The sequence below is a fragment of the Ceratotherium simum genome, chromosome 28 (assembly GCF_057802395.1).
Source record: "Ceratotherium simum simum isolate JZ-2026a chromosome 28, ASM5780239v1, whole genome shotgun sequence".
NCBI classification, from domain to species: Eukaryota; Metazoa; Chordata; class Mammalia; order Perissodactyla; family Rhinocerotidae; genus Ceratotherium; species Ceratotherium simum.
The window spans coordinates 1,685,974-1,711,815 of record NC_141927.1 but is presented as its reverse complement, the minus strand read 5'-3'; the positions used below and the strand labels follow the sequence as shown (position 1 = coordinate 1,711,815).

Below are 25,842 nucleotides of genomic sequence, written 5' to 3'. Positions count from 1 at the left end.
ATAAGGCAGAAATGCAGCTTCCTAATAAATTAAAGGGAGTGAAAATGAATTAGGTGGACAAAGGGACCCCTCCCAATGCTCACGATTCTGTCATAATTAGGGGACCATACATCTTATCATCCACACTGGGGCCATCGGAAGAGTGACAGGAGGGCCTATGAACAAACACTCTGTGACAAGAAGCATATACCTATTGTCACCCTGTGATGGCTAATTTTGTGTTAACTTGATGGGGCTAAAGGATGCCCAGAGAGCTAGTAAAACACTATTCCTGGGTGAGTCTGTGAGGGTGCCTCCAGAAGAGATTAGCATTAGAATCTGTAGACGGAGTAAAAAGACCCACCCTCACCACCGTGGGCTGTCATCCCCCAGTCCTCTGAGGGCCTGAAGGGAACGGAAAGGCAGAGGAAGAGCACGCTCTGTCTCTCTCTCCTTGAGCTGGGACGTCCGTCTTCTCCTGCCCTCAGACACCAGAGCTCCTGGTTCTCAGGCCTTTGGGCACGGACTGAATCACACCACCAGCTTTCCTGGGTCTCCAACTTGCAGATGGTAGATGGTGAGACTTCTCGGCCTCCATAATCACGTGAGTCAACTCCCATAATAAATCTCATACCTATCTATCAGTTGATCGATCAGTTGATCTGTCCTATTGCTTCTGTTTCTCTGGAAGACCCTGACTAATACACACCCTAATTATTATCAACATAAGATAAGCATCCAAGAACGCGAAAGCAATTGTCACTTTACATTTTGGAGAGTTATACCATTTTAGGAGCCTAGACCTATGTCATAAAAACTGAAATATATGAGAGGCACTCTCTCTCTGTGATGATGATTTTTTTCTCCAAAAGACTATTATTTTTTCTTCTGGTCTGATGGAAAGCTGAGTCCACATAGTTTTGCCTGTTTTTCCCATGAAATCTGTACTTAGTTATTTTCTTTTATATTTATGTGGAGCTCTCACAGAATCATCTCACTAAACTCAGGCTTTATGTCGTCTTTCTTCTTTAAAAGCATTTCCTTTGTTATCACAGACGTTTTTACTCACAGAGACTCTGAGAAAAAATGTGCAGACAAGACCCCAGTGGTAAAATATCCTAAGTTAATGGAAAGGTTATTTACATAAAATTCTAATTCCACCCAGTTATGTGTAAAACTACAGACCATTATGCCTAGGGCCTAAAAGTACTCAATTATTCATAATCTAAAAGATGACCTTCCTGAGTTAAATTTGGGAGTAATTTTAGAAATTTGAGCAAAGTATTTTCAAAATGTACATAAGAGTTATTATTATTCTATCCCAGGAGAGGCAGAAATCATGACTTATTCTCTTTTTATTGTTAACAACTATTCTTGGAGCTGGCATATAATGGATACTCAATAAATATTCCCTGATTTGGTGGTTTAAAAGAAAATAAAATGAACTGAGTTAAGAGATGTGGTCAAGTCAGGAATGACACTTGCTTTCACACTATGAAAAGTAAAGAAATAAGTATCAACTATGAACTTCTTTGATGTACAATTGAAATGATGTTAAAGTATCAAAAATCAACAATATATAAACATTTATTATTATATGACTCAAATCATTCCAGTTTTTGAGTTCACGGTTACATTTTATTATTATCTACAGATTATTAAGCACTATTCCTTTAGCCCAAAAGTTCTCAAACTTTTTGGAGCCCTTATGCACCCATAAAAATATCCCAAACAGTTTTTATTTATGTGGGTCATCTCTATCTATATTTGCCACATTGGAAATTTAAATGAGAAATTTTTATACTATTTATTTATTCATTTTAAAGTAACAAAAACTAACCCATTATATGTTAATATAAATAACACTTATGAAAAATAACTATATTGTTGAAAACTGAAAAATAGAGTGGCACTCTTTTATATTTTTGCAAATCTCTTCAATGTGTGGCTTAAGAAAAGAAGCTGAGTGTGTGTTTCTGCATTCAATTTGTTGGAGTCCAATTTTTGGTTGAAATATGTGAAAAAAATTCAGTCTCAAGTAAACACAGAATTGGAGAAGCAAGAGCAATCTTAATAGGCTTTTCAGATCATTGTGAATAGTCTTCTCTTTCACTACACTCAAACGCTGTATGGTAATTTCTTAAAGATTTGTTGCAAGGTGGCATCTGAAACCACACCAACAACGTTCTCACACCCTGTCGCATTAAAATCTTTTGATCTCTCTAGCACATTGGATGGATCTTTTACCCATGCATGATTTTGTGACATCTGAGTTGGCCATTTGGAAAATAATAGTTCATTGAATTACGCAAATCTTCCAAATTCCATTACCAAATTCCACAGTAGCAAAAACTCACATTGTTAATACAGCCACCAGTCTCGTTAGTATTACGAAAATAATTTCGACTCCTAGACTCCCTAGGAGATATTAGAGATCTCCAGGAGACTCTGGACCACACTTTGAGAAGTGCCACTTTAGTTTCTTCTGAAGTTTTGAAACTTCCAGGCCTTGGAAATCTTGCCAAACTGAGTATTCAACTTACATCCACTAGATGGAGCACCAAACCATCAGAACCATCTTTGTCCTTCTAAGGGGGAAAAAATCTTCCATTAATATCAATTCCTTTAAAAAGAAATTCAAAAACAATTTATAGGAGAGAGAAAAAAACATTATAAACTAATTTAAATAATTTTATTACCATTAATCTTTTGTAATTTTGAAAAAAAATTGTATTAATCCTTACTTGGCTCTAGCTAGTCATAGTAATATTAATTGTATCTAACCAAAAACATATCGGTGTAAAAAAAACTTCAAGTTGAGTAATGACAAGTTAGTTATTTGTAACAACTTTACACTGGAAAGATTTTAAAAAATCTGAACGTGTGTGTGTGTGTGTCTGTGTACACACTGTGATGGTTACTTTTATGTGTCAACTTGGCTGGGCCACAGTGCTCAGATGGTTGGTCACACAGCAGTCTAGATGTTTCTGTGAAGGTATTTTTTAGATGGGATTAACATTTAAATCTGAAGACTTTGAGTAAAGCAGATTGCCCTCCATGATGTGAATGGGCTTCATCCAATCATGAAGGCCTTGATAGAAAAAGAGTGACCTCCCCAGAAAAAGAGGGAATTCTTCCAGCAGACCACCTCTGGACTCAAACTGCAACTCTTCCCTGGGTCTCCAGCCTGCTATCTACCCTGCAGATTTTGGATTTGCCAAGCCTCCACAATCATGTGAGCCAATTCCTTACAATAAACCTATCTAAGTGTGGTTTTCATGTTTGGGTTTATGTTTTACATCCTATTGGTTCTGTTTCTCTGGAGAACCCTGACTAACACACACACACACACACACACACAAGACTGACAAGGAATTCCATAAGGAGTACCAGCCTGAAACAGAAGGGAATATGGAGACTTTTTTCCTTGACGGCTTTAGCTACTCAGCAAAAAACTTTCATTTGACAGCCTCACTTAGGAAAGTAGAAATAAAAGTCCCAGGGCTGAGAAGGTGAGAATCCAGTTGTGGACATCCCCCAGGAACTCCCTAAGGTGCGCCCTCAGGATGAGGATACAGCCAGGAGCAAAATTACAGCCTTGGGTCAACTCTCCAGTACCATCAAGAGAACCTTAAGCCTTGGTTTAAGGGAGTCCCAGATTAATGATCCCGACCCACCCACTAGATGCCTGGCAGAAGTAAATGTAAATAAAATCTGGAAAAGGTACTTCACCGACAGGGAAAAATTATTCCTATCAATAATTTGTCAAATGCAATGACTAGTATGTTGTCAAAGATAAGGAAACATACATGAAAACTACTCAATAAATGAGAAACAACAGACAACAAAAACAGACCCACAGAGACTTTCATTATTGCCATTATTGGGCAAATCACAAAATAGGTATGCTTACAGCATTAGCCATCAGGGAAATGTGAATTAAAACCACAACAAGATACCACTTCACACCCACTCGTGGCTATGATCAAAAGACAAATAATAACAAGTGTTGAGAGGACCTGAAGAGATTGGAACCCTCACACCTTGCTGGTGGGGTTTTCAAATAATGCATCCACTTTGGAAAACAGCCTGGTAGTTTCTCCAAATATCAAACATAGAGTTACCATATGATCCATCAATTCCACTCCTGGTGAATACTCCAGAGAAATGAAAAGGTGTCCACACAAGGACTTGTACATCAACATTCATAGAAGCATGACTCATAATATCCCAAAAGTGGACACAACCCAAATGTCCAACAACTGATCAATGGATAAAATAAAATGTGCTATCCAGTCACAAAGACCACGTGTGATGCCATTTTGTGAAATGTCCAGAATGGGCAAATCCATAGGGGCTGAAAGTAGATTAGTGGCTGTCTAGGGCTGAAAGATTCAGGGAAAGTGGTACAGGGTTTCTTTATGGGTGATGAAGGTGTTCTAAAATTGACTGTGATTGTGGTTGCACACCCTGTGAATATATAAAAACCATTGAATTGTACACTTTAAATGGGTGAATTGTATGGTATGTGAATTATATCTCAATAAAGCTATTTATAGAGTGAAAAAATAAGTTAAAATGTTGAAATAAATAAAAGACAATCCTGAAGATATCTAACATAACAGGAAACCATAAAAAGGAACATATCAGATTTTAAAAATAACTAGAGGTTTTAGAAATAAAAATTAAATCCAAAATAACCAAAATCAAAAACACAATGGATGAATTCAAGTGCAGATTTGGCACAGCTTAAGAACTGGAATATAAATCAGAATAAATTATCCAGAGATAAAATACTAAAAATAAAGAGAAAAATGTAAGAGTTATAAAAAATAGAACGTAAAATGTTTATTTACATACACTTTATTAACATCCCAGAAGAAAACGAGAGCAACAAAGGCAAAATACGAAGACAAAATGAAATTTTTCCAGAATTGATGAAAAATACCAACCACAGATTCCAGAATACTAACAAATTCCCAGGAGAATAAATAAAAAATTCACACCTAAATTGATCACAAAGAAACTGCAGAAAACAAGAAACAAAAAAAAAATCTTAACAGAAGGCAAAGGAAACTAAGAGATTTCCCTAAAATAATGACAGTTGAGAGTGACAACTGACTTCTCAACAGCTGCAACGGAGAACAGGAAATTCTAGAATGACCCCCACAGGGACCGAAAGAAAACACTGCCAACTTAAATTTCTACAACCAGAGAGACAATCTTTCGGAAAGAAAGGCAATGTACATAACTTTTCACACAAACAGAAACTGAGAGGTTTTGCCACCAGCAAAGCTAAAGGATGTAATTCAGACAGAAGGAAAATGACCCAGATGGAAAGTCTACAATAAAAAGTAAAGAACAAGGAAAGTGACAAATGATCCCAATTCTATATAAATGTATGTTCATAAATTCATAGAAAACTTTTTTTAATTGGGGTGAATTTTTACGACTTTCATGACATCCTAATGAGGTATTTATAATGGCCCACATCATTGGAATTAGCCTCGTTTGCAGGACATATTTATTTTAGAAAAATAAAGGGAAGCTGTTCTGGGAACGCACACAGGGTCAGGTGTGTTACTTGGGGCCAAATCCCGCCCAGAGGCTGTTTCCATAGCAGCCCAGAACCACAACGGCTGTTATGTTTTTAAAGGGTTGTCAGGACAAAGAACCAAGAACATGTGACGAGGGCAGGAAGTCCATCAAACCGCAAGTGTTTCCTCTCTGGCCCACTGGTCTAGATGATCGACATTATAGGATGGTAAGGGTTTTTTTCTTTTCTGTCTTAGGTGCAAAAAGTTTTTAATTAGGAGAGCAGCTTGCTTTCCTCAGGCAAAGACAATGTGCATGAGTGACGGGGGTATGTGGTAGGAGTCGACTGACAAATTAAACCCAGGAGCCGATGCTGATTTCTCTGTTCCAAAACTTGCGTACAAAGCCCCGGCTCTAGAAGGCTCCTGACCCCTGTCTGGTAAGAAGCTTCCCTGTTGCTGGTCTGTCTTACTGTCCGCCTAAGGCCTTCCTGCGCTCCTGCTTGGAGAGCACAGCTTTCAAATCCTCAGTAAGCCTGCAACTTGACACAAAGTTTACCGTGCAATCAAGCAAAGCCTGGAAGCGCAGTGCATGTGTGCAGGTTCCGGAGGAATGCTCTCACCTCTCCTAAACAAAGTGTGGAGTGTAAGGCCATGTGAATTGCTGAGGTCTACCCAACCAAAGTGAGTTTCTTCTCAAAATAAATCTGAAAAACAATGAAGTCTGGATGACAGAACAGGATTGGTAGGTACGAATTTACGTGTGAAAATCACAAATGAAATGTTTTAGAGGTAAACGCTTCTAAATCATTTGAAAAAGAGACAAGAACGCAGTATGAACTATGCATATATGTATAGTATAGTACAGTATAGTGTAACATATATACATAGTAACTTTGTAAGCAAATTTTGGACATCACTTTTCCAGTGCCAAATCAGCACCGGCTCCTTAATTGGTCAGTCGACTCGTACCACATGATCCCATCAGCCATTTCACATCGTCTTTGCCTGAGGAAAACAACATATACCAGGCACTAGTAGGGAAGAAAGATCTAATTCTTCCTTCTTCTCTCCAGAATTTCAATTCAACTCGTTTTTTATTACTCTACCAAGAAATCTAATTTTCAACATCATGTGTAGATATAGAAATAGATGAGATGTAGACGGATATAGGGATATCTACAGGAAGAACATTAGCTTGGTGTTTCAGTATAATCAGCTTAGAATAATCCCTGACGTTCATCTTATTTATTCTGCTTATTTCCAACGGTCCTAGGAGCTGCCTTGCACCCTAGAGAGCACAGTGGTGATATCTTAGTGCCTATTTATTCTTGCAAACAAAGAAGAAAGCTGGCTTGTTCACTAGATTTTCCCAGCAGCAAAATTCTCTGTTGAAATAGTTGACCCATACCGGTTAGTGCTACAAAAACACCACATGAATTTTTTTTAAAGAAAAACGTAACTATGCTCATGTAAAGGCAATGACATTTTCAAAATCTACTCGTCTCTCTAGCGTAGGTTTCGTAAAATCCCAGAAAGAGAACATGACTGTAAGGATTTAGTCCTCCCCCCCGTTCCTTGCACAGATGAGGAAGCTGACGTCCACAGTAACGACTCCAGTTCACACCGGGCCCTCGGCACCCACATCTCTGCCCCAGACTCCCTGTTACCATCTGGTTCAGCTTCCAGGAGACCCCAAGGGGCTATGTGCCAGCTTCTCAGGCCAGATTATTTCCTGAGTCTTCACTTGACAACCGCCTGCCTCCTCCATGTCTGCGAGTTGCCTTTTAAATTAAAGGATGGCCGCCATGGGTAAACATTTTCCCCAAGGGGGAAGGATGCTCCAGAAATATACCAATGGAAAGGTTCCCCTACTTAGTTTTCAACATGATTCAAAATTTTAAAGAGAAAGGTGTTGGCTTAACATGGGTTAACAAAGTCAGGTGTGTGTGTGGACCAGGCCTTCTGCTGGGTATTAGCCGTTTCTGATAAAATATTATCCGTATTTCTGAAAAATTGACAGCCAGGGCCAGAGATGGGCAGTGTAATAAGGAGGACCTGGGTCTCACTTGGCCTCTAGAGACCACATGGGGCCTTTCGAAACCCACACCTGTTCACTCAATGAGCTGCTGTTCTGACCTACTCTGTGCCAGAGCTGTTCACGCTCGGAAAAGCCCCCTGCCTTCGCAGAGGTCACAACAAGACAGTCCCCAAGGTCGTTCCCAGAAATGGCCCCTGGCTGGTGATGGGCGCTATGGGGGACAGAGCAGGGAAGGGCCTGGGGGCCCGGCTGGGGTTGCAATTTCAGACAAGGCGATAGAGGAGGAGGCCTCCTGGAGGAGGTGACACTGGTGAAAGGACGCACGGGGCTTTGGTCTAAAGTAGTTACAGGCATCGCTTCCCCAACAGGAGCTGATGCTGTGGTTGGTGAATATTAACATTTCATATAGTCTCCTTCTCGGGTTGCTGATGTCTTATATTATAAATGCTAGCTATCACGTTTCGGGCCTCTTTAATAACTCTGGGCTGATATTTGGGATTTTCTAGAAGTCTGTAAGTCCCTGTTGGTTGGAGGAATCCACTTATCTTCACTGGTTGGAGTGACTTTCAATACATCACAGTGGGCACCCATGGAAGGGGCCTATAGTGTGTTACATTATTAACACAGATGTGTCATTATAGGATTCAGCTCATCATATGACACGCATTACATCTGAAAATAAAAATGCATTTCAATTCTCCAGTTAACAAGTATTTATTGTGTATATGCTCTTTAAATAATATTAAATGTGCATAAGGTTTTGAAAATAACTGACATGCCCCATTTATTTTATAGTAGCTGTGATGTCATTTAAAATATTTTGATATTTCCCTAATCCCATGTGCTGAGTATTTTCTTCCCTTTTGGCTGACAGGTGTAATGCTCTGTGTCCCCAGCAGAGGGTGGTATCGGATGACGCTCTGCGCGTCACAGGCCTGAGGGTGGGCTCCACGGTTCCAGGCAGATCGTGGAGAAGACAGGAGTCACGTCATTTCACAGCCAGCAGAGCCGCTGCTGAGCGTTTCATCAATCGTGCTGGCTCTACGGTGAGAATCCAGACCCAGAAACGCGGGGGTGGGAAAGGAGTCAGGGTCGTTTGAACTGTGACCAAAAGAGAAGGAAACAAAACAAAACTCTTCTTATGCCCACTTAAAATTGGGTGAGGTACCGAGGATGTGCAGATTTATCTCGAGACTTCATGTGGAATTCAAAAGGAAAAAGATAGCAAGTACTTTTATTTATTTATTTTTTTCCCCCAAAGCCCCAGTAGATAGTTGTATGTCTTAGCTGCACATCCTTCTAGTTGCTGTACGTGGGACACGGCCTCAGCATGGCCGGAGAAGCGGTGCGTCGGTGCGCGCCCGGGATCCGAACCCGGGTCGCCAGCAGCGGAGCGCGCGCACTTAACCGCTAAGCCACGGGGCCAGCCCGCAAGTACTTTTAAAATAGAGCAGCAGCAGGCGGGAGGAAGCCCCTGGCTGAGTGGGACCAGCCGGCTCCCAGGCGGGGCGCCGTCCACCAGGCTGTCCCTGCCTGGGTGCACTCACCGTGTCTCAGTGGCCACTTTCATCCTGTTCAACATACCTGCCTCTGTGATGGCTGATTTCATGTGTCGACTTCACTGAGCCACGTGCTGCCCAGAGAGCTGGGAACACAGCATTTCTGGGTGTGTCTCTGAGAATGTTTCTGGAAGAGATTAGTGTTGGAATCTGTAGACTGAGTAAAGCAGACAACCCTCCCCAGTGTGGGCAGCATCACCCAATCAATCCATCAAGGGACCAAACCGAACAAACCGGCCGAGGAAGGGAGGATGCGCTCTCTCTGCTTGACCTGGGACATCGGTCTTCTGCCCTTGCCCTCCCGGTTCTCAGCCTTCAGACTCGGACTGGCGTCTACACCACGAGCCCGCTAGCTCTCAGGCCTTTGAACTACACCACCGGCTTTCCTGGTTCTCCAGCTTGCAGAAGGCAGAGCATGGGGCTTCCCAGCCCCATAATCGTGTGAGCAAACACCTTGTAATAAATCTCTTTCTAGATATATATCTCCTGTTGGTACTGTTTCTCCGGAAAACCCTTGACTAGGACAGCCTCCACCTTTTCTAACCAGAAATAATGAATACTGGATTGAATGCTGGATTTGGTGCCAAGCATCTTAGGAATAGGAGAGGAGGAGGAGAGTGGACGGGCGTCGACAGGCAGAAAGTGCAGGAACAAAGGGCTCTCACCATTTCCCCTGGTGGGGCTGCTGCATGCGTTTACAGCAGCAGCCTTGGAGTCCGTCTGACAACCCCGTGCACCTCTGCCTGCATTCATTCATTCAAGACGCACACGGTGACTTTTGTAGCAGAGCCTGAGAGCCTTGCCCGCCATCACCTCTCCATCTTCTGTGTTATGTTGAGCTTAGCGCCGCCCCTGCCCTTCAGCTGGTGCAGCCCTGACACTGCGCTGTCATTGCAGGCAGGACGTGCGGGGCCCAGATCACGGGTCCTTAAAGGGAGGATTCTGCCCTCCACCCTCTCCCTCCATCCTGTAACTCAGAATGTGAAGCTGCATCTACCTCGTCACGTGAAAGGGACGGAAACTTCTAACCTGCTGAAGCTCTGTTGATGGCAGTCTGTCAGGCGCAGCTGAACCCACATCATAGCTGATCCACCAGCCCCATGAAAGCACCAGGAACCAAACATGAAAACCTCAGAGTTGGTTTGCGTCCTCAAGGAACTTGCGGGTTAAGTAGGACGGGCTAAAAATAAATAATAAATTGATGGGTTCACATGTGCTTTATTGAGTAGTGATCAATTTTATTAACAATTAAATGTGTTTCTAATCATTGGTTTTGATTATAAATAATTAAATAGGACAATGACAAGCTGTGACAAGTGCTATGCAGGAGAACAGAAGGGTTCATTGTTGAAATCCAAGAGGAGAGGCCCCTCAGAGAGGAAGCCTTGGGACGGCGACTGGGGTCCATCCAGAGCAGTACGTGGGCAAAAGAGGAACAAGTTGTCCTCAGACAGAATGGGAGGCAAGGAGGAGGAGGCCTCTGCGGGGATGTTGCCAGTCTGGCGTTAGGAAGATGAAGCATCACTGTTTTCTCCATGAAATACGGCAGGAGATAGAGGCCGTGTTTGCTAAGCCAGAGCTGAGAAAAAAGAAGGCATAAAACACTGTTCTCAGAGAGAGAATACGAATCGTGGTTTTTATGTTGTTCTGTATATTATGCTGTTTTCACCTCTTAGAAACCTTCCTGGCTGGGGAGACACTGCCCCTCCGAGCTAGCGAATCCTCAGAGACAGCAAAGGGCCCAGTTGGGGGCCTGTCGTCGATACGCCCACCAACCACCCAGAGCCAGGCCTCCTCCATCTGCCCTGCACCCAGGAGGCAAGATTCCTCTGCCTTCAACCAGGACCATGCCTATTGCCCAAAGCCCAAGGAAATCATTCAAACCAGCCAGTCCTGAGTGTTCACCCCACCCGTGGAAACCCCAGGAAAGGCCATGGCCTAATTCTTCCCCTCCCTCCTGTCTTCTGTCCCCCGACCCCCTGGTGCTGCCCCATGTGGCCCAGCACGGCATCTGTGCCTTTTGTTTCTAGAGGATCTCAGTGACATGGACCTTTCTTTCGGTGGCATTGACCTCCCCATGTCATAGCTCAGTCACCTTCATAAATTAAGACCCGGCACGGACCGGAGAGGAAAAGCAAAGGTCAGCACCCTCTTGACGTTTGAAATGACGAATTTAAAATCAGTTCTGTCGGGCGATGTTCTCCAGGCACGTTCAGCTTCTTGGTGGGAGACAGAGAGGAGGTGATGTCGGATTTGTGGATTTTACAATAGAAGATGGGAGAAAAGAGAAGCGAGGTAGTGCGGCGTGTGAGGAAGGTGGAAATCAGAAATCGTGCTGACGGACCACACCCCAAGCTGACAAGAACAGGGGTGAAGCCTGGAGAGGCCGGTGGAAAAGGAGACATGGCAGTGTCGATGGACTGCGGGTTCCAGCGGAGCTGGAATGTAATGTACTGGGGGTTCCTGGGCAAAGAGCTGGAAGAAATAGGAAGGGCTGATCCAGAGACAGACACTGACTCGGCGTCTGAGGTGCCACAGTTTCTGACCCGGACAAGGTGGGTGGGCTTTGCAAGTGGTGGCTGAGGTAGAGGCAGGGGACATTCCAGGGCTCCTGGTCATGCCGAGGTCACCGTTCCCCAAGCTGCTCTCCGGGTGGAACGCAGTCTCCCAGCTTCCGCTTCTCTGCTGCCCTGAGGACGGACGCACAGGCTGTTCTGCGCTCAGGGTTTTATGGGGAGTGGAGGAAAGGGACGCTGGAACAGCGGGGAAACTTGGGTCTCTGGTCTCTCACGACATCACGGTAACTGAAAGTCTGCTTCTTCCCCAGAAACTAGAGCTCGCCAGCCCCCTCGTCGTCCAGGGAACACCCAGCGGACCCTTCCTCTTCTGGGTCTCTGCACCTGAAACCCCACCAGCCCTTGACTCTGGGGGCCTCCGCTCTGAGGACAGCCCTTCCCCAGACCAGCAGGGCACCTGTGCACAACGCCTCACGCCCACGCCTCCTCCCGCTGTGGTCACGCCCTGGTATTAACACAGCCTCCAGGAAAGAACCTCACCAAACAGGTATCGAGGAGGTAAGAATCAAGGCGCCAGATCTGAGCTGGGGCGTGTTTAGTCCAGGCCGTGGTCAGCCCTGCGATGGTGGTGTTCTCCTGGTTTCTAACCTTCGTGGGTCATTGAGGCGCTGAGCACAGCCCCCCCAGCTCCACCCCCTCTCCTCCTCCCCCCCCACCAGCTTCCCAAGTGAATCATCTTTCTAAAGGCTGATCCTGCTATAGAGCTGGGCCCATTGTCTCGGCATGACCTGGTCTACACCTCCTTGTCTGGCTCGCCCCTCACACTCTCCCCAGAAACACACCAAGCCCACAGCTGGCCGTCCTTAGCCATGGGCCGGTCCCCACACCTGCCAGGCTCGGACCTTGGCAGCAGCCCCCCCAAGCACCCAGGGTCCCGGTATCCCGGCGTCCCTCCTCCACCTGGCTAGGTACCACATTCTCCAGGAAGCCTTCCCTGATCCTCACCACCCTCAGTCATGCCGCAGCCCAGACACAGCTCTGTGATCAGCCTGCTCACTGCCTGGGGTCGTCCCCACCTCTGCACCCACCCCCCCATCCCCGGGCTGCGGGTCTTCATCTTATTCATCTCCACTCCTCCAGCACGCAGTCAGAACTCAACATCAGTTGAAGTAACAACGTCTAACGCTTTTATGTTATCCGTCCCTTCCTAGAATTCAAAACTCTGATGCATTAAACCCCAACAGAGGGGCATTTGAACTGTGCCAAATAAATGATTAGTAACTAGACAGAGAGACACAGAAAGAGAGAGACAGAGACAGAGAAAAGAGAGAATGGGAGGGAAAGAGAGACAGAGAGGATTGTCCATTCTTCAGGACCAAGGGTCAAAGAATGACCTCCGTGACGCTAGTTACCTTCACCGTCTTCTGAAAAGATACAGTAAGCAACATCAAAGAAAACCCTTTCATTGTTAAAAAGTGTAAGGAATTAACAAATAAATGTTCTTTTCTCTGCTGCAATGACCTCTTTAAGCAGCAGAGCCACTAAGAGTTTTCCCATTTGTTCCCTGGACGCCCTCCCGCTGGAAGCGAGGAAACAGAGAGGAAATTCAGATGGAGGCCAGCGGGCAGAAAGAGCCTTTGTCTGCGGCTAGCAGCCTGAATTCCCACAGTCACTTTCACACACACACAAAGAAAGACAATAGACGCCTATCCCTCCTGTTTTTCTGAGTCTCAAGATTTACAAAGGGTGATCTGTGACAAGCAAGATGGAAAGGAAGAAAGCATCTTGTGTACAGAATCCTGCCTGGGAAATCAGTGGCACCGTTTATCAAAGTCCTTGGAAGGAAAGGAAACGGAAGACAGAAGAGCAGAAAAGTATAGGAAGGAAGAAGTGGAAACTGCAAGGCGCGTGTCCCCAGGCAGTCCGAGGAGCTGTTACTTTGTGTCAACTCCCTCTGAACATCTGCAGACTGCTTCCTATTGCTGACGAGCCTGCGCTAAAGGAGATTCCAGAACTTTGCTGCGCTTATGGAAACTATGAAGACCACATCTTACGATTCGTTACCATCTTTCTAGATGACTCTGTAGCAATCCTTCTGGCTGGGTGGGGGATGGTTGAAAAGACACACAGCGATGCCGTCTCACGGTGCGTCCCACAGGCGTGAAGCAGGCTGATGTGGAGCACTGACGTGACCCCTCGGTCTGTGAGGCAAACCCAGTGACCACTGGAATCACAAAGTCACACCCCATATTTAAGAGTAAACATTTTCTACAGAGCAACAGCCGTTGCGCGGCTGCTGAGCTGGAAGTAGAACCTAACTCTTGACCTCATAATTCCCAGGAAAGCGGTCCAAAGGAAAACTGCACTTTTAACGTAACAGATTTTATATCCAGTTACTCATAGATTATTCCAGAGGGCCCGGATGTCTAAAACCCGGGAGAAAATATGGCAGCCTGTTTTGGTCTATGCAACATATTTGACTGACTGTAGGATACTGAAATTGTGCTGGAGGACGTGACGTGTATTTTTGAAATATTGATGTTTTTCTTCAGTCACTGTCTACGTAAGCCCAATTATACCATTATTGCTCAAATTTTAGAGTGTCCAAGTGACATCATCGAAGCAGAAGAAAATGTTTTCAGAATGCATTAGAAAGGTTAATGTCAAATTTTCAAAAAAACCACTGCATTTAGATTTAATCTCACTGGTCTCTGAGCATCTCCCCAAATCGAGCTACTCAGTCTGCAGAACCTTCAGCACCTGACGATTCAGTCCAAACCCGGCACTAGGACATTGACTGAACTCTAGCCCGGCTGCTGCCCCGGGAGCCTGTGTCCCAGGAGGACCCCAGACCCCATTAAAATGCCGGCCTGAGAGAGCTCGGCGCTACCAGGAGAACTCACTCTTGGTTCAGCCAACACCTGGCCACCGGCCCCTGCCCTTTCTTAGAAGATCTACTAGAAGGACTTACAATCCTTTCTCTGTCCCTGAGAGATGTGTGTGTACCTCCTAAACCCAGGAGTGTCCTTCTCAAGGACATGAGAGCCGTTCCTTTGAAATGGAACCGTCAGGAAGGATGGCCTGTGTCTCCCAGTCTCTCTAGAGGGTGGAGTCCGAACTCTGATCATTGCGGCAGACCCAGCGGCCTCAGCGCATCCATACTGACGGACTCTGCAGTTTCTCACCTGTCCTCCGCTTTCCCCGTCCCTGCTCCCTCCTTCTGCCTTTAAATCTCTCGCCACCTCTGCACAATCAAGAGGGGAGCTCCGCTCCTTCCCCACTGTCAGAGGTGACCCAATAAAATCCGTTGTCACTGCTTTGACTGATGTCCAGCTGCGTTCGTCTCTGACACGTTTCAAAGGCCAGGAAACTCTCACACTCACACCCAAGCCTTTGACAGGGTGGGAGGGATGGTGGCTCCCAGGATGTCTTCTAGACGCGTGTGTAAGACTACAGGTGAGCAATGAGGGTACTCGTGTGTAAGGATTGGACGCCTGTCTTCAGGCAAATGGCATTCTTGATCTGGAATCTACGTGATAATTCTTCACACCTATGCCTGCCAAATGCTTAGTCCGACATCATAGCTGTGGAGGCTGCGAGTTATTCTTAGTCTCCCTCTGTCGATGACAGTTTATACTTCACCTAAGTTTTATTAAAATGCCCAATTCTGAGTCTAAAAACTGGGTTCGTTCTACAGGCTTTTGGGGGAATGCTGTCATTTCCAGCCCACGCATTGCACAGAGAGTGTGTCCTGTTCTGTGTGATCCATGAAAATGTTTTTTGAGGCGATATGTCAGTGTAAGGAAATACGCTATATTCTGATGGATTTTAAGTTTGCATTCAATGTTTTTAATATTCATTTCATATCCTTGAACATGATAAAAGGACTCATTTTCTTGGGAAGCATTCCCTCAGGGGGAGCACAGCTCCCCACCCCTCCCCCGGATCCTCGCTCTGTGGCCGTCAGCCAATCCCCAGCCAATTGCTACATGGTCTTTAAAAAGTTTCCTTTATAATAAACAACTGACTTACTGTGTAGTTGCAGAGATTAAACTAATTCACGCCCATTTCTCTTTCCCTATACTTGATACTTTTACATCATGTACATTTAAAAAGTAGTACTTTCCTGCCAGGCACCATAAATTTGAGCTTTTAGAGAAAATTTAATATTTTGCAGCATTATATTTTAGAAAGTTTCCATTCATATAACTCTATGTTATTACATGTAATCACATCTAAGCAAAGTATACACCAATGAGCATAGGAAACACTGACCAGGAATAATCTCTTTAAAGAAGAGATGTTTAGGAGCCAGCCTGGTTGCGTAGTGGTTAAGTCCACGAGCTCCACTTCGGCAGCCCGGGGTTCAGAGGTTCAGATCCCGGGTGTGGATCTACACACCACTTATCAAGCCATGTTGCAGCGGCGTCCCAAATAAAGTAGAGGAAGATGGGCATGGATGTTAGCCCAGGGCCAATCTTCCTCAGCAAAAAAGAGGAGGACTGGCATCGGATGTTATGTCAGGGCCAATCTTCCTCACCGAAAAAGAAAAAAAGAGAGAGAGAGAGGGATTTTAAAAAATGTATGGCTGTCTAGGAAGTAAGCTTATCTAGAAAAGCCATTCTGGAGACCAGCTCATCCCTAGCTGGCCGCATGAGGCTGCGCCATGAAGATTGTTCCTTGAACTTGTGCATGTGGGGCAGGCGTGTTCATCCTTTGTGCTTCTCAGAGGTGTACCTGCTCTGTTCAGGATGCTGCAGAACAACAGGCAGAGGAATATGGAAATGGAGAAATGGGAGGTAAAGAAAGAGCAAACAAGAAGAAACAAAAGACAGAGCACGCCTGTTTGACAAGGTTTGGTTTGTGGCAGATTCTCCTAGAAAAAGACTGGGAACCTGTTTACTAAAATAACGTACTCTAACTGCTCAGGTGCCTTTTAAAAGATTGTTCTGGAAATAGATTTTCATAGATAAACATAAAATGGCTCCATAAGTGATGTGTCCGTCTTGTTGGAGCAGCAATATCTGTATCCTCTGTCAGGGCAGGGACCGAACACTAGTCTTCCTCGCTAAGTACCTCTCTGTTATTTCACGCCGGGCACTGGGGAATTCCCAAATGCACCCTCCTGCAGAGAATCTCATTCATTCATCTGTGGCTTAAGTAATTCCACAAATGCATGCTGAGTGCCTGCCACGTTGCAGGCACCGACCAAGAATCTGGGGACACAGGGGTGGATCAGACATGGCCCAGATCTTCACGGAGCTCGGTTCTGGTGAGGAGTACAGACCACAGCCACAAGCCGATAAAGACATGATATACTGCACATTAATAATAAAGACCTGATATACTGGATAATAATAATAAAGACATGATATGGTGGTCATTAACAACAAGGCCATGGTCTAAATGGATATGAATAACAAGGTCCTGACATAACTGGATGATAACAATAAAGACATGCTCTAACCGTATATTAATAACAAAGACATGATATAATGGGTATTAATAGTAAAGACATGATTTAACGAGATATGAACAAGAGCCATTAAGAACAACAAAACATGCTGAGTGAACAGATAGTGGCCGGGATGGAGGGGTGGAGGGTGGAGGGTTGATGTCGGAAGGCCGTCTTCTGGGTAGGAAGTGGGTAACAGGAGGCAGGGAGCTGGGGAGACCTGGGGACAGGGTGCCCAGGCAGAGGGGACTCCAGCGCAAAGGCTGTGAGGCAGGCACAAGCTTGGCCCACGGGAGGAACAGCAGGACAGCCAGAACACCTGGGGAAGAGTGCAGGTGGGGGGACCGTGGAGACCAAGTGCAGAGGGTGACAGAGGCTGGATGGCAGAGCCCTGAGGGCAGGACCTCTCCCAGGGCGTGTTAGCAAGAGTCTGGATGGGGGAGTGACACATCCCCCCAGCACATGCCAGTAATGGGGTCGTCCCGCCTCTCAGGCCACGCGCTCAGGGTAATGGCAAAGCCCGAGGGTGAGATTTGTGTCGGATCCTCTCCACTGATTTTAAATGCACGCTAGTTTATTTAGCCTTTGGGGTTTGTGCCAGTTAAGTTCTAAAGCCAGGAAACTGTTTATACTTACTATCTCCTCCTAGAATGACATTCAGTGTGAGTGCCCGGAAGGGGCCAGAGCTGATCTCCCAGGTGTTAGCCAGGGAGCCGCAGCCCCCGAGAAGAAGGGAGACGGTCTCCTGTCCGCACAGCCAGGCTTGATTCGGCCCAGGGGTCGGATGGCACCTCCGGGGAGCACAGGCTGGCCACCCCGAGAGGAGGAAATGTCTCCAGGCCAGAAGAGAGGGGCCGCGCCCAGGACAGAAGGGCCTCAGATGAGCCCCAGAGTGAGGAGGGAGAATGGAGTCCTCGTGGAGAGGAAGACAAGGGGGTCCTATGGGGCTCAGAAGAAGAAAGGCCCAGACCTGCGCCCCTGTGTCCTATCTGACTCTGGGGCCCTTGCTTGCGGTCCCTTCGCTCTGTGTTAACAGAGGGGCAGCCGGGGCAGCCCAGAGCTCAGGGCTGACACTCAGGAGATACAGAAGTGGTTGTTGAATGACTGAATGATCAACAAAGCTCCACTGAGTCCAACAAAGACTCCTACCCCAACCCTTACCACATAGACAGGGGCAGACAGCTCAACAACAGTTCCTTTTGTTCTCCTGGGCCTTTCTGACGCCTTGTGAGACAAAAGAGAAGTCACTGTAAACTCTGTTTAATGTTATCATCTTTACTATCATAATCTGTGAATGAAGTTTGAAAATCCAGAGATTTCTGGAGAGTCAGACTTTCATTTGTGATTGGTGAACAATTCCTGCTTGTGTAATGTGCCATAACCATAGCAGGTAACACCCCTGGAGAGCACTTTCTAATCCACGTTTAGATGATGGACTACTGTTAGTTTCCTGGTGTTGCAGTCAGGGAAACCGAGCCATGGAGAGGACTGAGTCATCTATACACAGTCCCCCTGACAGGCCTTTAGCCCGAGGGCTGTCTGGCCTCTCAGACGAGATTGCTCAGCCCGTGAGTAATAACCACACGGTAGATAACCTTCTAGTTTGCCTGCTGGCCCTGGGGTCTGCCTACTGCTCCCTGGCTGAGTGTAAAGGACTCTTCATGACTTATTCCTGGACGTGCAACAAGCCTGTGACCGCAGGGGTGGACGATGGATGGCTGCTGGGTCACACCCGGGGAAGGAGAACACGTTGGCCTCCCAGTGGTGAAGGTGGCATGTCCCCTCTGTCCATGAGGAACTGCTCGAGGAGGGCCATGGGCTGTGCTAGAAAGGGCAGCCCCCACACCTAGGGCAGCACCTGGCACTTGGTAGGTACTCAGTCACGTTTGTCGAGTGAATGCACGAGTCGGTCACCACTTGGAGACGGTTTCAAGGCACTCGGAAGGTGAGTCTCATCCCCTGGGTCACTAGGGGACAAAGTCTACTGCGCACGGGGCTGCCCACAGCTCTGGAGTCACTCATCCGGATCAGAGCACAGCCGCCTCCTCAACGTGGCCCTGAGCCAGGGAAGCTGTCGCGTGCAGGTGCGGCTTGTCCTGGGCAGGGGCATCTGCTGGGGGCAAGTGGGGGCCAAGAGCCAGCCCAAGCTCAATGCCCCCCAGAGGAGAGGGCATTTTTACCAATTTGCAAAAGGCAGTGGCTCTGAAATTACCTCATCACGCTGAGTTTCACTTTGGGGACATTAACTACCTGCCCTGCAAAACGTCTGTCTGAGAGGCTTGAACAAGACAATGTGTGTGAAGCCTAATGTGGCATCTGACGTGGATGTCCAGCCAGTGAAAGCTAGTGTTCTTAAAGCGATTCATTTCAATAGGAAAGCATTCAATCATTGTGTTTATAATGCTTTTTATTTTTTTATTTTTTGATGAGGAAGATTGGCTCTGAGCTAACACCCGCTGCCAATCCTCCTCATTTTTTGCTTGAGGAAGATGGTCACTGAGCTAACACCTGTGCCCATCCTCCTCTACTTTGTATGTGGGTCACCACCACAGCATGGTTGACAAGTGGTGTAGGTCCACGCCTGGAATCTGAACCTGGAAACCTGGGCTACCAAAGTGGGGCACGTGGAACTTCAACCACTCAGCCACAGGGCCGGACCCTTAAATGCTTTTTAAATGCCTGGTAATGTGCTTCTCAGAGACAATGTGGCATAAATGTAGCAGCTGCTGTGTGTTCTGGGGAGAAGGTCATCTCGGTTCTAGTTATCGAGTCTATTTGTCAGCTGGATTATGCCCTCTTTTTATTACAGGATGATTTTCATGTGCCTTTTAATACCTAAAATATGAAAAAATGTCACGAGTTACACTCAAGGCAGCAGAAAGGAAGCAATGAGAGGACAAGGCAGGACCAGGAATTAGGTCAGTGCCAACAATGAGGCCCGCCCACTATCTAGTGAATAGCACAAATTTGGCTGAGAACTTTCTAGCAAAACGAAAAGGGAAATCTACTCAGTTACACAGTTAACACCTTTTGGGAGCTAAAATCTGACAAACTGATGGAAAGAATTTAGGTATTCTTGGTACGAGAAGCTCACAAGATCCTAGGGGGACACGAATACCGACGTTGTCGTTTATCATCATCTGACAAGAATTCAGATGGGGAAACTCTGCTCTCCAGCCCTCAGAGGATGCCACTGTAACTAACCAGTGTCTCCTAGTCCCTCAGTTATCCCTGTCAGCTATAAAACATTAAACACTGTATCCATTTTGAACAATAACCTTTCAAAACTGAGTTACAAAAAGCCAAACTACTGATACACACAACAACTTGGATGGATCTCAAAAACACTACGCTGAGTGAAAGAAGGTAGACACAAAAAAGAAAATGCTATATGTTACCATTTCTTTGCGATTCAAGAGTAGGCAAAACTAATCTATAGTGACGAAGGCAAGATGGTAACTGCCCGGGCCCAGGGTGGTGGGGTTTGACCTTGCAAAGGAATACGGGGAAGTTTGGGGCTAAAAAGTTGTTCTGTATTTTGATTGTAATGTAATTCCATGGACATCTATAACCACATATGCATGTATTTTGTCAGAAGTCATTGAATTGAAAATAAGTGTATTTTATTGTATGTAAATTGCATCTTAATAAAGTTGATCTTAACACATAAATTGAAAACTTACGCTCACACACAAACCTGCACACTTTATCTGTAATTGTCAAAACTCGGAAGCAACCAAGGTGTCCTTTAGTAGGTGGACGGATAAATAAACCGGGGTCCATCCAGGCAATGCAATATTATTCAGCACTAAAAATAAAGGAGCTATCAAGCCATGAAAAGACGTGGAGGAACCTTAAATGCATATGACTAAGTCAAAGAAACCAATCTGAAAAGGCTACATGGTGTATAATTCCAACTATATGACATTCTGGAAAAGGCAAACTACGAAAACAGTAAAAAGATCAGTGGTTGCCAGGGGTTGGGGGGATGGGAGGGATGAATAGATGGAGCACAGAGAATTTTTAGGGCAGTGAAACTACTCTGTGTGATTCTATAATGGTGGATACATGTCATTATCCATTTGTCCAAACCCATAGGATGTACAACACACGGAGTGAACCCTAATGTAAACTATGGACTTTGAGTGATGATGATGTGTCAATGGAGGTTCATCGATTGTAACAAAGGTACCATCTGGTGGGGATGTTGATAACGGGGGAGGCTGTACATGGGAGGGGGAGCAGGGGGTGTAAAGGACCACCCAGTTCGGTGCTATCTCCATGGCCAGAAGCAGCACCATATTATACCTGCCAGGAAGGTTACCTGCTGTCCTCAGGTGTAGCAGATTCTCTCCGATTTCTCAGCCCAGTGTCACTGGATTTTGACAAGTCTTGGGAACTGTTCAGGCTTCCCACTACAAGTGGGTTATAAGAAAAATCTCTTCTTAAGAGTCTTCCTTCTTCCTGCATGTGATTTGTGACAAACACCACCTCTTTGGGGTAATCCACATTTACTAACCTGTCCTGCATGATAGGCCCCAGGATAGGGGTAAGCAAGTGGAAACGGGTCAGCAGAGAGGACCAGCTGGCCTCTGAGAGCCCACAGTCTGAGACAGGGCTGAGGCCCCACGAGGGGCGTTTTAACTGACTGGGAACATGATGGCTAGCCTCTGAATTACTGTGGTGTTTGTCAAAAATGCAAACTCCACCTCAGACCTATTACATGAGAATCTCTCATATGGGGAATTCATATTTTTACGAAGTTCCCAAAGTGATTCTCCTGGACTCTGAGAAGCGTGGACCCAATCAGACATGTATTTGCACAAGCCTGATCTCGTAAACGCTCTCAAGGGTGTTGTAACCCATACTTTACAAATAAGGAAACATGACTGTTAATGATGCTCAGTAGTGTGTCCTGGACTACACAGCTAGCAGGAGACAGACTGCAATTCCGAACGGGTCGCAAAGGACCCCACTCCAGCACTCTGTTCTGCCGAGTTCCAACCACCACTGGAGGACAGCTTTATGGAATTTAAGTCATTGATGACCAGTTATCAATTACCGATCCCACCCTCTGAAACACTCCCATAACATGCTCATTGAGTGAATTCTTCGGGATATGGCTGTGCACACTCAAGTGCTTAATTTCTGTAGCTGGAATGTTTGGAGGCATTTTCCAAGACCTATAAATCCTCCTGAGGCAGTTGTCAGGCACGCGCCCAGCAATGCCCAAATTACCCTTGTGTTCGTGCCACAGGTTGGGGACACCAGCCACCAGCAGAGTGGCATCCCGAAGGAAGGTCCTTCATGCCTTATTGATGATCTCCAAAGGATTGAGCACAGTGAGCTCTTCTTTATAAAAACAGATTAATTTCATTTGTCTGAAGAAGTTTTAAAAAATCCTCCTTTCTCACTGGGCAAGAATACTAGACTTCTGTGAATTTTTCCCACATCCTTCATTTGCTTCAATTTTTGTTGTAAGATTCATCAGTTGGAAAAGCCCATGTGTTTTGTGCCATTATATCTAATTTAAAAGAAGCCAAAGGCCAAGAAAATCATTCCAGTTTATTATCAAAATCCCAAAACTCAACAGGGAAAAAAGTTGCAACTGTGGGAAAGTTCAGATTTAATTATATTTTTGCAGAAGAAAATGCTACGAAAGAAACCTCAAAAGACAGCAAGTTCAGGTTGGGGAGCTTCTATCTCCACTCTTTGCTTAAGAATACTCTGTTAGCAACATTCTTTCCCCACCTCCTATGAAAAAATAAAGATTTTTAAGAGGGAAAAAATAATTTTTTAAAGAATCCTTACAAATTAACAGTAACACTTGAGGCCATACTCATGTCGAGTGCAAACTGCAAAAACAAATGTTTGGGTCTACAAATGTTTACTCCAACATTCCATTCGCAGGAGGCTGAGTCTGAAACTCAGAGGAGGGCCGAGTGTGATGGGATCATAGCGTTTCTGAGTGTGTGAAGAACGTGTTGCCCGAGAGAGCATGCCCTCTCCTCGCTGTGTTGGCTGAGTGGTCCAGACTCAAAGCACGTCCAGTCAAGATTACCATCCACCTTACCACCATCAGGGCCACACCTTGCCCCATCGTCACAGAACCGTTTCTCTCCAGGGTTTCCGGCCATCTCTCCATCGTGTGCATTAGACCTGTTCAGTCTGGAGGAGCTGGGTGCTCTGAACTGCTTTCCCAGCACTGGTGCTGGGGCTGTAACCCACTGCCTCGCTGCCCTATTGCATCTCAGACCCATGCACGCCCCTCCCAGAAGGCAGCTGCAGCTGGAGATTCTGCATGAGGCAGCGGATCAGAGCGAGGACCACGGGAAACCTTATCTGCAATGACCCGAGTTTAACACACTCGGGCAAACCCCAACCCCAAATCTAAACACAGAGCACAGCAGACAATCTAAATAAGATCCCCCCTTCCACTCTACAGCCTCTGAACTTCCCAGGTTCACACAGGAAGCAGAGTCTGCCGCTGCACCAGAGGACAGACGCGTGGTCTCCACTCCTCTGGTCCCCATGGAGAGGGAATTTCCGAGGGGTATATTTCTGGTCCTCTCTGCACAACCCCCCACCCCACCCCATCGCCCAAGAGGAGGAGGGCAAAGAATTGAGTGGTGGATTTGGGACGAGCCCCTCCCTGCACACTCCGGTTCTCTCTTTGGGATCTGCCCCTGCAAGGAGCAGGCATTCCTCTGTGCCCACTGTACTATGCCAGGTCCTAATTTATAAAGGTGACTGAGAAGTCAATGCCACCGAAAGAGAAGTTTTATGTTACTCTGAGTTCCCCTAGAAACAAGAGGCACAGCTCGCCATGCAGGGCCAGGGGTGAGGGGCTGGGGGACGAGAGACCCCCCGGTTTGGTCAGGAGACAGAAGACGGGAGCCGGGGAGGGCCTAGGCCATGGCCTTTCCTGGGTTTCCACGGGAAAGGCAGGCAGGGCTGGGTGAACACTCAGGACTGGCTGGTTTGAATGACTTCCTTGGGCTTTGGGTGATACGTGTGGTCCTAGTTGAAGGCAGAGGAATCTCACCTCCCAGCTACACAGCAGACAGAGCAGGCCTGGCTCTGGGGGGTTGGTGGGCATGTCAAAGCCTGGGCCCTTTGCTGCCTCTAAGGATTGGCCAGCTGGGAAGGGCAGTCTCTCCCATCCAGAAAGGGTTTTAAGATGTCAAACATCATAATATACAGAAAATAAAAATACACACAACACACCCACACATGTGGATTTGCAGGGTCGGCATCCTCGGGAGAGGCCCGCAGAGGGTGATATCACCTGTGACCAGCTTCAGGTGGCGTGCACAAGCCCTCCTAGCAATCACCCCAAACCCCACTTTCTACCCTTCCTGTGCTGGGGATGAGAGGGCACCTCAGTGTCTGTCTGATGACTGAGCCTATTTCCTGATTTATTCTGAACTGTTGGGTGGCGCGAGGGAACAGGGGGAAATGGGTATTAGCTCCTCAGGCCCCAATTGCACGCACTTCTGGATTTTAGTGGAATGAGGTGTTGCTCATGAGAGAGGGAAGGAGCACCAGGAAAGCATAGTGAATGTGCTCTGAAACTTTCACTTGACATGCCCTTCGGTCCCCCAAACCCTCTCCAGGGGGAGACTGGCAGTGGGATTGACAGCTGTGTTAATCACGTTTTTCATTTTCTCTGGCATATGATTTTTTTTTTTTTTTTTTTTGGCTGGGGAAGATTTGCCCTGAGCCAACATCTGTTGCCAATTTTCCTCTTTTTTTTTTCTCCCCAAAGCCCCAGTGCATGGTTGTAAATCCAGTTGTAAGTCCTTCTAGCTCTTCTATATGAGCTGCTGCCACTGCATGGCTACTGACAGATGGGTGGTGCGGTTCTGTGACCGGGAAATGAACCCGGGCCACCAAATCAGAGAGCGCGCCAAACTTGAACCACTAAGCCATCAGAACTGGCTCTAGAGTATGATGTTCTGACATCTTAAGAAGTTTACAGGCTCAGGAGAGGCTGCCTCTCCCAGGGATAGGACTTCCTCAGAGATGGCAAAGGGCTTAGAGCACATCCCTCAAACAAACCCAACCCATGCGCAGCCTAGAGCCCCCTCACGCCCTAGAGCTTAACCTCATATACCAGCCACCACCATCCCCGCCTAACTCACCCCAGGACAGCGCCCCGACAGCCTGAAGCCCCCCAGAACCATTCACAGCAGCCAAAGCCAGGCTGTTCACCATGGAAACCCCAACAAAGGCGCAGGCCTGACTGTCCCCTGGTCCTGCTTCTGTGTCCCTGACCGAAGCCTGGCACTTCCCTTGCAGCCCTGCCTGGTGTGAGCTGACCGCTCCAGGACTTGAGAATAGAATCAACTTCCTCTTTCCCAGCTGTGTTCTCATCTCCTCCTGTGACCACACCAACTACACTGGGCCGTGTCCACAAGTTCATGCTTAGAGCACCGGCCTCTCCAGGAAGCAGCATAGTCAGCCAGCGGCACCACTACCTGCTGGCGAGGGGACAGGTGACAGGCAGGGAGAGGGCAGAGGCATTGATACACACCCTATGAGGAGGAAGGGACCGCCTGCCTCAGAACTCATAGCTGGAGGGACCCTCAGGAGTCATCAAACTCCTCATTTGCAGATGGGCCACCCACCCTGGCCTCGTGGGCAGTGCTGGAACCTCCCCAGCCCCTGTGAGCACATTTCCGAGAGGACGCCTGCCTGGTGCTCCGCTGCAGAGAGGGGGAAAGACGAGCAGCCGCTGGACAGATTCCAGGATCAC

At 46.6% G+C, this 25,842-nt stretch overlaps 1 long non-coding RNA gene across 1 annotated transcript; it reads right to left on the bottom strand.

Annotated features, from left to right (window-relative positions):
* Positions 1-8,259: 8,259 nt before the first annotated feature.
* LOC147913286 (uncharacterized) lies at positions 8,260-11,037 on the bottom strand. Its single transcript, XR_015548781.1, has 3 exons — positions 10,143-11,037; positions 9,139-9,240; positions 8,260-8,655 (listed from the first exon to the last, which is right to left on the bottom strand). It is a non-coding gene; the product is annotated as an uncharacterized LOC147913286 (long non-coding RNA).
* Positions 11,038-25,842: the final 14,805 nt, after the last annotated feature.